A 14136-nucleotide genomic window follows, 5' to 3' on the forward strand; every position below is an offset into this window, starting at 1 on the left:
AAAAGTAGACCATGGAAAATAAAGAATTGGGATCAGTTCCTCGAAAGACTGGTCTCCCCATGTCTCTCTCTCTCTCACTCTGGCTGAGTCTCCATCTGGAGCGCGGAACCCACCATGCTTACTAATTATGCCTGGGCTTCTAAGATCCTACCGGGGAGGCCTCAGTGTCTCCTCTCCTTTGGGAGAATGGAAGGACGCCTGCGGCCTACGTAAGTGGTGCAAACTTCTTGTCTTGAAGTTTTATTGGTCTCCCGCGTAAACCAAGCTACTCAGCCTCTTTTCTCCACTGAATTCTCCTACTGAGCTATCCTCATTCTATTACTCTTTATATCCTTAATTAACGTTTAATTAAGCAATTGTTTCCTGACCCTCGCCTACGCCGTCTCTCCTTCGAATACCCTGGATCAGCCAGGGCTGGACCCCAGCAAACGGGCACTCACGTCACCTCACACGGTGACCCAGTCTACGGACTAGAGAGAGGGACAAGGCTGGAACCAGAGGGGCAGTCCCAGAATCTGAAGCTAGGTCCTCTAACTTTCAGCATTCTAGCACTGCACACCACTCTCCAAGGTCCCCGTCACCCCCAGAATGCAGAAGCCTCTGAGACTAGATGCCCTGCCCACGGTACCAGCGATGCAGACACATCCACCCCCACCCGGCCCCAAGCAGCTCAGCGGCCAGCTGGGGACACCCATCTCTGCCGTCAGAGGTGAGACAGCGTGCCTACAGGGGGTGGGCATGGAAACTGGGAGGAAGGAAGTGATGCCAATAGGCAACTTTTATGCTCATTTGTAAATTTATTCTCAGTTTAGGTAAACGTTTCCATTAACTGAGCCACCAAGTCCGCAGGTTCCACACAGTGACAATAACGCTTTCACATTTCTCAAGAGCCCACTCCACATGGGACACTTGTCTACACTTCGACACGTGGTCACTCATTTATCTCCTCAACCATCCTGCCAGGTAGGTGCAACTGTTACCTCAGATGAGGAGACTGAGGCAGAGCCCCAGCAACTTGGGTGACGGGGCTGAACAGGAACACAGGCAGCCCCGCTCCCAGGTCAGCACTCCTGGTGGCCACGTGGTCTAGGGAACCTTCCACGTCTGGCCCGGGAGCTCGGTTCAGGGAACGGACTTTCATGTGGGGCCATTCCCTGAGGCCATCGTGGATCCTAGACATCACCCTGCTCACCCAGCCCTCCCTGGGTCAGGTCCTCCCCTGAACTCAGTTTTGAAAACTTGCTTGGAACGCCTTAGAAATTCATCAATTAAGCAATTAGGCTCTCTCTCGCTCTCTCTCTCAACAATTAAGCAATCAGGAGCGCGCGCTCTCTCTCTCTCTCTTACACACACACACACACACACACACACACACACTTAACCGATGATGTGCCTGCCCTTTCATTTCTTGTAGAGCTGATTTTTTCTGTCCCCCTAGAAGACCATCAAAATCCTTTCACAGTGCAGCACTCACGCTCCTCCTCCTGTCCAGATCCAGAAGCAAAGCTAAGGCCCACTCTGCTCATCTACAGAAAAGACAGTAGAGGGCTTCGCAAGCAGCTACAGCGAGAGCCAGGTGACTGAGGCAACCCCCGTGGCCACGCCCTCCTGGTCCCCTGCCACAGCAGCACAGGGAGAGCTAAGCTAGCAAAGGCTGCCTTCCCTCATCCATCTTTCACTCCTGAGAGCTGGCAAAGGAGGCTACAGTCACCTTTTCCTGGGTTTCCTTTAAAGGACTCCTCTCCTGCAGGTAGAAGAGGCCCAGGCAGGGGCTGTTTTCTGGGACAGCATTTAACCTGTCTTGCTCTCCACCCTGAAGGGCAGCACTGACCGCAGGGTCCAGCCTCAGGCGGGGCACCAACATCGACACTGAGAACGCCCGCCCCAGCACCTCTCTCTGATTTCACAGAGACCCAGAGCCTGCCAGGACAGGGCTGGCAACAACCACGGCACACGAAGTGACCTGGCCAAATTAAATGCTCTAATAGCCTGGTTAAGGCAGTGTCACCTGAAAAAAACGCACAACGTGGGGGTTGTGAGCTAAGTTTTATTTGGGGCAAAATGAGGACTATAGCCCGGGAGACAGCATTTCAGACAGCTCCAAGGAGGCCGGGGGAAGGCCAGTATGTATGTGATTTTGGTGAAAGAGGAGTACGTGCAATCAAGCACATATTTTTGGCAGAAGATCTCTGCTAGTCACGAAAAACTGATGTCACCATGAAAGATTTTAGTGCTTTTCTAGATACGAGAAGATGCAAGATTTTACTCATAAAATTGTCTCTTGGAAACATCTACCTGAAGACCTGTTCTGCCAGTTGTTCCCAGTGCACAGAGTGCCTGGTTTCTGATATCCACTCTGCACTCCCCCAGGGGATGCTGAAGATCAGCAGCTCATAATTGAATCCTCATAGAGGCAGAGGGCAAGTGCCAGTGTGCAGAAGGCAGCAGGAGTTTATCACCTGAAGGCCACAGAGGAGTAATGATCGCTGATCATAAAACAGTTAACACCGTCTGAGCACTCACTATGTGCTGGGACAGGCCTTAAATAGGATTTCTCACTTCATCCTCAACACAGCCCTTAGAGACAAATACCAGCATTCCCAGTGTACAGATGAGGAAACAGATTCAGAGAGTCACAGTAAATGCCTCAGGTCACACAGCAGATGGGGGCGGTGAAGGGTGAATCCAAATTCCAGCCTGCCTATCTCAGAGAGCCTGAGCTCTACACCACTTCTCAGCATGCCTGTCCTGGCAAGGGCCCAGTGTTCCCTGCACCACCTCCCTTTGCTAAAGATAAGCGACAACCACAGCCAATAGCAACCACTCACTGTCAGAGTGCTTGGTAGCTGCAGAGGACTAGAGAGCCAGGATTTAATCTGCCCAGGAGTGAGGTATCAGCCATCACGCCCATTTCCCAGATGAGCACACTGAGGCTCAGAGAGATATCAGGACCCACCCAGGACTGGGAGCCGCAGTGGTCTTACTCCCAGTTCAGTGTTCTTTACTACACTAGGCTGGTGGGAATCAGCTTATTCCCCATTCATTCATTCAAGCATCATTTACGGAGTGCCTATTATTTGTGAAGCACTTTTCCACTGAAGAATTTCTTCCTAAAGGTTGGAATTACTGCCCTTCCATAACATAATTCACCCTCCCCTGATCTTTCTTCAGAGGAGCCAACCCATTCTCATTCCCCATCCCCAAGCTGTAATGGGGCTGATCCCATCACCATATCTAGAAGCAGGTAGATGATTTATGCCGTCCAGTCAGTACACTGCATTCCGTCTTACCACGGTGATTGGTTCAAGCGCAGACATGTGATCAAGTCGGCCAATGAAATGCAATCTCACAAGACTGCCCTAAGCTCTCTTTCACTGCTAGCCTCTGGCATTGCCTACCATAGTCAAGCTGCCAGGTCATCATGCTCCCAGGGGAGCCTGAAAGCGAAACTAACTCCAAAGTAGCAGAGCTTAGAGAGGGTCCAAGAAGACACTGCTAGATCCCCTCAATTAATTTTTACAAGAGCATCATATTATTAAGAGCCTCTTTTTTCTTTCAGCAAAAATTGTTACTTTTAATCAAATAGGGTGAACAAGCAAGCAGTAGGAAAAAAGATATTTTGTAAACTCTTTCACCTAGAAAGAATTAAAGTATTCAAATATGCTGAGATACTAGTATACTAGCTATGTATATATACGTAGACATATACCATAAATGTGTACATATTAAATAATGCATAACATAGAATAAATCCATATAATAAAATACCTAACATTAAAACTATCCTGAATGTGTTTTATTCCTTGTTTGACATTTCAAAATGCATTTCTGAATTTTGTATCTCCTTTTGGTAGACATTAGGGCCATTATTTATCATTGCATTGTAATTAAGTCTGTTCAGGTTCACAAAACTTGTAGAGAACACAGTGATGGACATTCAGGTTTACTATTCGGTGAAGAAGACACAGTGACTGCCCTTAAGTTCTAACATGAGATTATAGGATGGAGCAGATGAAAGCAGCTTGGCTTCTCTTGGTCTGGAACTTGAGAATACATACATCTATAAGAGCCTCATTTTATATATGCAAGAAAACTGATGCCCAGAGAGGTGAAGTCATTTGCTCAAGGTCACAGAGCAGGTAAAATAGCAGGGCTGGAAGTTAAATAGAAGCCCATGTGACTTCAAAGTCCATGTTCCTGACCATTTTGCCAGAGGTTCCTGTAAATTCTGCAGTAGGAGAAAGGGGACATGATAGCCAAGCTCTCTCCAGAGTCTGATGTGAGGGCAGCTTGGGGAGTGGGTGGGTACTGAAAGCTAAAGGTTGTCCACGTGGATGGGACACAGTGGGAGTTGACAGACAAGAAGTCACATAAAGAACAAACGGCCATCTGTGGCCTCTGACGTCCGTCTCCCACCGACTGAAGCGAGACTGGGGTCCAGCGAAGGACGGACGGCAAGAGCCCCCACCCAGCCCGGCAGTGCTGGCCAGCGGTGACCAGCGCCTCGCCCCACACCCTGAGAGCAGACACACAGTGGCCACTTGTGTTTCCCGCCCAGGCACCTCTCCGGGAACAATCCTCCCCCTTGTGTAGCACAGGCGGCCCCAAGGAGGCGGGAACCACCCTTCCAGCAGAAGCCCCGCCCGAGCCAAGGGGCCCAGCCAGGGGCTGAGGGCTTCCTGGAAGTCACCCACACAGCCGCCAGCTGGGGACGGCCCCAGGCCGTCCCTGCCCTCCTGGCTGCAGGCTGACCGCTGTGTCCCGCCCTCCCCCTCCTCCGGGGAAAGGACTGATATCACAGAACACAGGGACCAGAAAGAACATCAGTCGCCCCTCTCAAACCCCAGCTCCCAGTCCCCAGTCTGCAGCTGGGAAAACTGAGTTTGTGAAGGTTATGCAGTGCCCAGAGTGCAGTCTGCGGTGACTGCATTATCTGCAGAACCAAACAGAGTAAACGAGAGCACAAAAGCTGAAGGGCCTGACTGGCGGGGGGTGGAGGGGTTCCTGTTCCCGGGGCCCCACTCACTTCAGGCCTGGGAGCCCATGGAGCTGCCTGGAAATGAATCCTAAAGCGGGGCAGCAGGGGGACTGGCCTGCATCCGTTTTCCTCTGAGGATTCACAGCACCAGTTGCTTTTGGGAACTGCCTCTCTTTCACTCTTCGTGCAAGAGATTCGTGAGGGGCTGAGCCCACCCGGTCCTGGCACACAGCCCAGCCCAGCCACTCAGTCTTGACCCTCTCAGTCACACCCAGTGGCAGGCCAACAGGGTTGTACCCAAGTGGTCTTTTGTTTTGTTTTTTTTTAAATTTTTTGCTAAACTTATCACCAAATACATCTTTTTTTCTTTCTCTTGGGTTGCTAAACTGTAAGATGGGAAGGCTAGAGGGTCTTGCAGCCCATCTTGCCACCCCTTTGGAGAGCCTGCCTGAGGATGAGGCCAAGACCAGGGAGGCCACAATGGAGGAAGACATACGCTGAGGGTCAGTGGGACACCTGGAGCCAGCCGATCCTGAAGCAGGCCCTGCCCTTAGACTCCCTTTTGGATGACTGTCTTTTGCCACCAAAAAGGAAATGAGCCCCCCAACTCTGGGGCTGTTCCAGCAGACAGCAGACACTTATGAAAATACTCCACCATGCAACACTTGTGTAATGAGAACCACCTTCACTCCCAACGGCACCATCATCTACAAAGTGACCTGTACTGAGGCTTCTCAGAGGGCCTGACGGATAAAATGGGATCAGCAACCCACATGGGAAATGCAGTTGCTAACAGGCCCCAGGCAGACAGATTCTTCCGCCACAAGACTCTTCCTCCCCAGAAGCAGAGAAAGTCACATTACACTTTTAAACTAACAAAAAAGGAAAAATGACAACCTCCAATGCTGGTAAGCAAACAAATGCTAAAATAGGCAAATTCATTACTGATGAGAATACAGACAGATTCAATCTCATCAAGATCAAAATTGGCAACAGATTTTCAGAGCCCAGAAGATACCTTTTAAGCCGATTAGCACTCACTCCTGAGAATTTAAGGCCAGGAAATAATTCCGAAAAAGACAACAAAGCAAGTGTACGAGGGTCCAATTCACATTAGTCCACAATAATGGCAAACAAAGAGGGAATAACCTAAATATTCAACCCAAGGATGATGGTTAAATTAACTTAGTGGGATATTAAGCAATCCTTTAAAATGATAAATAGGAAAATAATACAGTAATAAGAAAAAGATAATTAAGCCATAATAATAAGTAAATGAAGCTGGATGTTAAAATTATAGCTAAGCTATAACTGAATCTGCCTGTAATGCGGGAGACCCAGGTTCGATTCCCTGAAGAAGGGAACGGCAATCTACTCCAGTGTTCTTGCCTGGAGAACCCCATAGACAGAGGAGCCTGGCGGGCTACAGCCCATGGGGTCACCAAGAGTCGGACACAACTGAGCGATTAACACTTTCACACTTCACTTTCTGGACAAGGAGGTTCTGAAACACAGATTAAGGAATCCAAGTGGTTTCTAAAGGTGATTTTCACTCAATGGACATCTAGCAATCAGCCACAGGGGTCTTGGTGAGGACAGACTGGGGTTGAGGCACAGAAAGTGGCTCTTTCATCCAGAACTTGCTTTAAATGCTTCCAGGGATAAGCACCTGTCCTCTCAGGAACTCCCCTGAACTGCACTATCCAGGATGGTAGCTACTAGCCTCAGGTGCTGAAACTTAAAATGTAGTTTCCCAGTTACATTAACCCCAGTGAACAGTAGCTACCATACAGAACAGAGCAGATACAGAACAGCCTCATCACTGCAGAAAGTTCTATTAAGTGGGCAGCCCTGCACTTGAGGCTGCGCCTGGCAGAAAAGGCATTCTCATAGAGGTGAGGGAGCATCCACCGCACTCGAGTGTACCAGCTCCAGTCTCAAAAACACGCATTTCTTTTTCTAGGAACAAAAGGCTTGAGTGCAGACAGGGGGTAGAAGAACCTTGGGTGGGGATCAGTTGTGAGGTTGCCTAGCAACCTGGCTGGGCGGCAGGCGTGAGCAAAGGCTCGCAGCTGACCTGTCAGATGAGCAGCCACGGCCAGCGGGTCAGAGCCAAAGAAAGGAGCAGTCAAGGCGAAAAGTCTCTGTTTCCCTCGTCCCCCTGACTGACTCTGGACACCAAGCCAGGCCTGTGTCCAGAGAGGTTGAGGCCACTGGAGCCAAGGAGGGGCTGGTCTGCACCCCACAGTGTCCAGCTGGGCTGTCCCTGCCTGCACACAGTCAATCTTTGCGTGGTGACAACGGTCACCAATCGTGGGGAAACCTTCAACTCTCAATTAAGGAAGGAGGAAGTTGGGCCCTGGAGGAAACCAGGGTCACAGTGAAACCCGCCACGTGTAAGGGAAGGGCTCAACATCAACTCGAGCAGGGTGGCCCGCGGGCCACGGACAGGATGGGTGGCAGTCGTAGCCTCGGGCTCAGACGCTGCCACTGCCCTGGGCTGGCAGGCATGAGTAGGGGGCAGAGTGGAGCCACAGCACCGCAGCCCCGCCTTCGCGAGGCTTGAGTCCTTGGGGGCCAAGATGCCAAAGGGCCTGCCGAGGCCTCCTATGGCCTCTTGAGGCAGGATAAGAAGTATCCCACCTTAGCCAGCATGGGTCCACAAGAGACGCAAAGCCCTGCCATCTCCTCCTGTTGAATAGGAAACAGGCCCAGGTAGGGAGGGTGACTTGGCCCAGGTCACACAGCTAGGAAGTGGCTGCCAGGACTCCACTCAGGTCCAACCCTATGCCTGGTGCGCTTTCCCCTCCAGAGGACAATCTCCAGGAGCTCCTGCCCAGCGGCTGTGTACACCAGTCCCTTTCTCCCGTCTCCCTCGCTGCCTTCTACCGGAGACCCTCTTAGGATGAACCCTCAATGGCTCCCTGCTGCCGACGTGATAAAGCCCAAATTCCGGGGCCTGGCGCCCCTGGCCCTGGTGATCTGCCCCTTCCACTCTTCCAGGACCCCATTGCTCCCCTGCAATCCCCTCCTGCGACAGCCAATGCCTGAGGCCCCCTACTTCCAGGCCTTGCTTGATGCTCCTTCCTCCATGGGGAGTGCCTTCGCCATAGCCGTGTTTAACCACTCCACAGTCTAACTCAACCCCAGCCTGCTCCGTGAGATGTTCCCAGAACCCCAGCTCCCATCCTCTGCTAGAACTTCTTCACACCTTACTAGGGCTCTCATCACAGTCCACCTGGTGCCATAGTCCTTTTTTTATCTGGGGTCTTTGTTGCTGTGCATGGGCTTTCTCTACTCCTGGTGAATGGGGCTACTGTCTGCTTGCAGGGCCTCTCACCGCGGTGGCCTCTCTCGTTGCAGAGCACAGGCCCTAGAGCACGAGCTCAGCAGGCGTGGTGCACAGGCTTATTGCTCTGGGGCCTGTGGGATCTTCCCGGACCAGGCATCAAACCTGTGTCCCCTGCATTGGCAGGTGGATTCTTAACCACCATACCACCACGGAAGTCCTCCACAGTCCTTTGTGTTCACAGATTCTCTCTCTGACCTGACTGTGAGTCCTGCAAAGCTAAAGCCCATCTCTGATTCGTCTTGTTCTATCCCATACAACCTGTTCCAGAACAGCCAGTGGGTGGATGGGAACATGGGTGGTGGGTATATGAGATGAGAGAACGGCTGGGCAGATGGGAAAGTGGATGGACAAACAGGAAGCGGGTGGGTGTTATGGGCGTATGTATAGATGTATAGAATACTATACTGTGGATGGATGGATGGGTGGGAAAATGGGTAGGAGGGAGAGTGTATGAAAGGATGGGTGTGTGGGAGGATGGATGGATAAGTGGGTGGGTGGATGGGAAGATGAGCAAATGGGCTGACGGAGAGATGGACAGACTGACAGATGAATGACACACTGAGTAAGAGGAAGAATCAGTGGATGGGAGAAGAGAGGTACGAGAGAGAGGGATAAAGGAATGAAGGTATGCCTAGGGAGTAAACCATCATCAAATCTTCCTCTCTTCCCAAAGGCACCAGAGACTACCTTGTTGCTGGCTCCTATGAACACCAGCCTGCTGGGCTGGGCGTTACTGCCTTCACCTGGCACTGTGTACTTCTGGTTTTTAAAAGCCTAAAACCACGTTTATCTTGTTCACCAATGTATTATTAATAATGTTAATTATTAATATTATTATTTATGTTGCTCTATCTGGCCAATATGTATTTTAAAATAATAGATGGATGGGTAGATGAATGGATGGGTGGATGAATTGGTGTGTGTATCTCCTTGTAAACAGACAGAAGTAAGGCCCTCCAGGTATGAAAGGAAAGCGACAAGAAGTCCACTGTCTCCTTAACACACTGAGATTCCTGAATCTAATCTGGTCTCTGGTTTTGGAAGATAGGCCCTCTTTACCTTGGGGGAGCCAAAGCCTTTGGCTGGGCCAGGACATACACAGTTAATGACAGGAAACCACTTCCTGATCAATAATCGCCAGGCCAAGTTTCAGTTCAGTGAGAAACGAAACGGCTGAGTTTCAGAACAAGTGACACTTAAGGAGGGCCAAGAGCATGAAGCACAAAAGCAGAGAGTGACACGGCTTTAAAGACAGGCATTCAATCTCTCACTCCCTCGGGGAAGAGAACCCTGGCAGGCCCTGCTGGCACAGCAGGGAAATGCTGAGCCTCAGAACCCTTCTGGGCCAGCAAATAAAACAGTAAAACCCAAACAGGATCAGCCCTGAAGATACCACACCAAGGCCTTGGCCAAAAACCCACGCAACCTGGCCAACTTGGCTGGGGATGTGGGAGCTTTCGGCTCTCAGATCTTCCAAAGTGCTAGGGAACCCAACCCCGTGGACCACTGATAGAGGAAGTGGGATAGGTGAGAGGGGCTCTGCCTCCTGAGACTCCTGCTCCCACCAGTCTCAAGCTCCCTCTACTCAGAGGGCAGAGTGCTGAGCCACGGGCGGGGGCGGGCAGCCTGGGGTCACGAGCACAGGGGAAGGAAGCACCTTTATCCAGGCCCTGATGTGAAGAGCCGACTCACTGGAAAAGACCCTCATGTTGGGAAAGGCTGAGGGCAGGAGGAGAAGGGGATGACAGAGGTTAAGACGATTGGATGGCACCATCGACTCAATGGACATGAGTTTGAGCAAGCTCTGGGAGACAGCAAAAGACCAGGAAGTATGGCGGGCTGCAGTTCATGGGGTCGCAAAGAGCGGGACACAACTTAGCGACTGAGCAACAACATGCTCCCTGCACCAGGCCAGGCACTTCACTCAATCTCCACCACGACCTGGGAGTCACGTACTCTTATCAACCCTGTTTTCCAGTCAGTCCCAAATCTCAGAGGAGTTGAGGCTGCCCTGTGGTTTCAATTAACAATCTGTGTGTGCTGGTTTTTTTAATTATTATTATTCCAAAAGCATTATGTACCTTTTGGCTCTCTGAGCAGCACCATGGCGGTCACCAAGAACAAGTGCCTTATGAAAGGAGGTAAAAAGGGAGCCAAGAGGAAAGTGATTGACCCGTTTGCTAAGAAAGACTGCTATGCCATGAAAGCACCAGCAATGCTGAATACAAGAAATGCTGGGGAACATGAGTCACGAGAACTCAAGCAGACAAAATCGCACTGACAGCCTCAGGGGTTGTGTTTTGGGTTTTTTTTTTTTTAACATTGATTTTTATTTATTTGGATGTGCTGGGTCTTAGTTGTAGCATGTGGGATCTAGTTCCCTGATCAGGAACTCCTGGATTGAGAGCATGGAGTCTTAGCTACTGGACCACCAGAGAAGTTCCAAGAGTTGTGTTTTTGAAGTGAGCTTTGCTGATCTGCAGAATCATGAAGCTGCATTTAGAAAATTCAAGCTAACTACTGAGGATGTTCAGAGCAAAAAAACTGCCTGACTAATAGCCACGGCATGGATCTTACCCACGTTTTATAAAACGTGTTTCATGATCAAAACAGGGCAGACCGTGACTGAAATTCACAGTGATGTCAAGACTACCGAGGGTTATCTGCTTCACCTATTCTGTGTGGGTTTTACTGAAAAATGCAACAATCAGATTTGGAAGATCTCCTATGCCCAGCACCAGCAGGTCTGCCGGATCCATAAGATGATGGAAATCATGACTCAAGAGGTGCAGACAAAACTTGAAATATGTCATCAACAGACTGATTCCAGACACATTGGAAAAGACACAGAAAAGGCCTGTAAATCTCTTTATCCACTCCATGATGCCTTTGTTAGAAAAGTAAAAATGCTGAAGAACAGCAGGTTTGAATTGGGAAAGCTCATGGAGAATCCACAGTGAAGGCAAGAGTTCTGGAAAATCTCCCAGGGATGAAACAGGTGTTGAAGTTGAACAGGCTGATGGATATGACCCACCAGTCCAAGAATCTGTTTAAAAATCAAGACTTTTAATGGTGACAAAACATCTTACTCTTATTTTTAAAAAAAGAATTATGTACTCGTTAAAGAACATCTTCAAAATATAATGCTACCAAGAAGGAAATCAAACAAGGCATCGTCCCAGATATAACCACCTTCAGCATCTTGGAGTATCTCCTCCCAGGATTCCACAGTATGGATGTACCCAGATTTGTCTGGCAAGTCCACGCCAGCACTTCCCAGCTGTGTGGTCCCAGGGGACTTAGGTAACCACTCTGCCCCTCATTTCCTACTTGGAACAACAAAGATGTTAACAGTTCCAGCCTCATGGGCTGCTGTGAGCATTCAGTGAGTTAATGCGTCAAAGATGCTAGGAGCAGAACTCAGTCATAGTGAGCATTCCACAGTAACTCACTCATGCTTTTTTTTTTTTCCTCCCCACAAATATATTTTTGCATACTTCACAAAAATGGGATTTAACTGTATACACTGATATGTCATTCTCCTTTTTACTTGGCAATATGCCATGAACAGCTGCTCGGATCGCAAAACACTCTTCCACAGCATTCTCTCCAACTACTGCAGACTGAATGCTGGGTCCACCGCAGATCTAACCAATCCCCTGTCACTGGACTGTCTATCCTGGTCACATGTGCTGTATTCAAAAGCCTGAGACGCGATCTACAGACAGCCAGACAGGTCTCCAAACAGCAGGGCCACTGCACCCCTCACAGGTCACACAGGCAGGGACCCTGGATAGGTCTGAGATGTGAGGCCACGCCTGGGTCAGTTCTGCTGAGTCCTGGCTGGGTGCCCTTGGGAACTGGTCTGATAAGATCACAGGTGCAAAGACTCTTCGGTCCTGCTTGTGAGAGGGACTGTATTCTCCCCATTTTCCAGAAGGAAAAGAAGCTGAGGATGCTCAGAGGGATAACTTCACGAGCCCAAGTCACACAGTGAAGACATCAGCCTTCCTGCGACTCACAGGGTGAAGAGCGTCCCCAAGTCCGGAGCCTCTGAGGAAGGCTCTTGCAGGAGGCACGGGGCGGTTCCGGGGCCTTCCGAAGTACACCCTGCTGGCCCCAGGAGTCGGTCCTGCATACAGACTGGAGACTCAGGACAAGTGACAGAGGCTGGCACTGGCACCTGGGGTCCAGATTCCTCATGAACAGAAGCACACCAGTCACTGCTCCTCAGCCCCAGCTGTCACCTCAGAGTGGGGCTAGGGGTGTTAAGGGCACCCGAGGGAAAAGAAGGCTCGAGAAAGATCTAGGCCTCACCAGTCTGGCAGCAGAGCTGACCAAGAGGCAAATCGAAGGTAGAAGGAAACTCAAAGCCCAACAGAGAGGCATGCCAGCTCCGTCAGGGCGACAAAGCCAGCTCTGTGGGAACCTCCTCAGAGGGCCAAGAGTTGGGTCTGGGACGCCAGACACGCCAGGCCAGAGCTTTCCAGGAAGGAGGGTGAAGGGGAGCGAGGCAGCGGTGCCGGCTGCTCCCCAGGGCGTGACTGCCGCTCTTCCAGACACCCAGGGTGGCCCTGCCTACGCTGGGCCAGCGGGCCGGGCACAGAACTTGCCGGGCAGCAAACTTCCCCAAGGGGGGCCAGTAAAGAGCCTCTTTACTGAACCACGTTCATCCTCACAGAGGCAGGGCCTCCCTAGGGGCTCACTGGGCAAGAGTCCGCCTGCCAATGCAGGAGACTTGGGTTCCGGCCCTGGTCCGGGAAGATCCCACATGCCACAGAGCAGCCAAGCCCACGCGCCTCAACTACCCAGCCTGTGCTCCAGAGCCCACGAGCTGCAACCACTGAGCACACACGTCACCGCTCCTGAAGCCCGCAGCCCCTAGAGCCTGGGTCCACAAGAGGAGACCCCTCAGTAAGCACCTGGAGCAGCGCAGCTGGAGAGCAGCCCCCACTCTCTACAATGAGAGGAAAGCCCACGTAGCAACGAAGACCCAGCACAGCCAACGATAAATAAATAAAATTGTCTTTAAATAATAATAACCCAGCAGTAGATTTTAGGCTGATTCCCGAGAACTGAACACCAGCATCTACCCAGGAGCAGCCTCCAGCGTGACAGACAAGCGGAGCTGGACCAGGGGCCTCAGGGGACTCTGCCTTTGTTAATCCTCAGAGAGCTGGGCCAGGCAACCTGGTCAACCCGCAGAGAACCGGTGATGACAGTCCCATCCACTCTTCTTCCTCCACGCTGGGCGCTGTGTTAGGGCTGGCCACACATCTCCATCCTCACAGACTCTCTGAGGGAAGCACTACTTTGATCCTCGTTTTACAGCTCAAGATACTGAGACTCAAAGAGCAGAGGTGACTTTCCCAAGGTCAGACAGCACACAGCAGGGGAAGCCAGGAGAAAGCCTAGAACTGATTTCAGGGCCGGCACCCATCACAAGTGCTGGCTGGGGCGGGCGGGGAGCTAGGACTGGCCTTCACTATTCATCACTCACTCATGCAGCAGTTATTAACTCAGTATCTACTGCTACTGCTAAGTCGCTTCAGTGGTGTCTGACTCTGTGCGACCCCATAGACGGCAGCCCACCAGGCTCCCCCGTCCCTGGGATTCTCCAGGCAAGAACACTGGAGTGGGTTGCCACTTCCTTCTCCAGTGCATGAAAGTGAAAAGTGAAAGTGAAGTCGCTCAGTCGTGTCTAACTCTGAGCGACCCCATAGACTGCAGCTACCAGGCTCCTCCGTCCATGGGATTTTCCAGGCAAGAGTACTGGAGTGGGGTGCCATTGCCTTCTCCGAACTCA

General features: G+C 51.0%; 1 protein-coding gene and 1 pseudogene across 1 annotated transcript in view; one reads left to right on the forward strand and one right to left on the reverse strand.

Annotated features, from left to right (window-relative positions):
• STK10 (serine/threonine kinase 10) overlaps positions 1 to 14136 on the reverse strand; it is a 128827-nt gene that overhangs the window by 104573 nt on the left and 10118 nt on the right. The window lies entirely within an intron of this gene.
• LOC102407840 lies at positions 10435 to 11384 on the forward strand (annotated as a pseudogene).

The sequence above is a fragment of the Bubalus bubalis genome, chromosome 19 (assembly GCF_019923935.1).
Source record: "Bubalus bubalis isolate 160015118507 breed Murrah chromosome 19, NDDB_SH_1, whole genome shotgun sequence".
In the NCBI taxonomy this organism is placed as follows: Eukaryota; Metazoa; Chordata; class Mammalia; order Artiodactyla; family Bovidae; genus Bubalus; species Bubalus bubalis.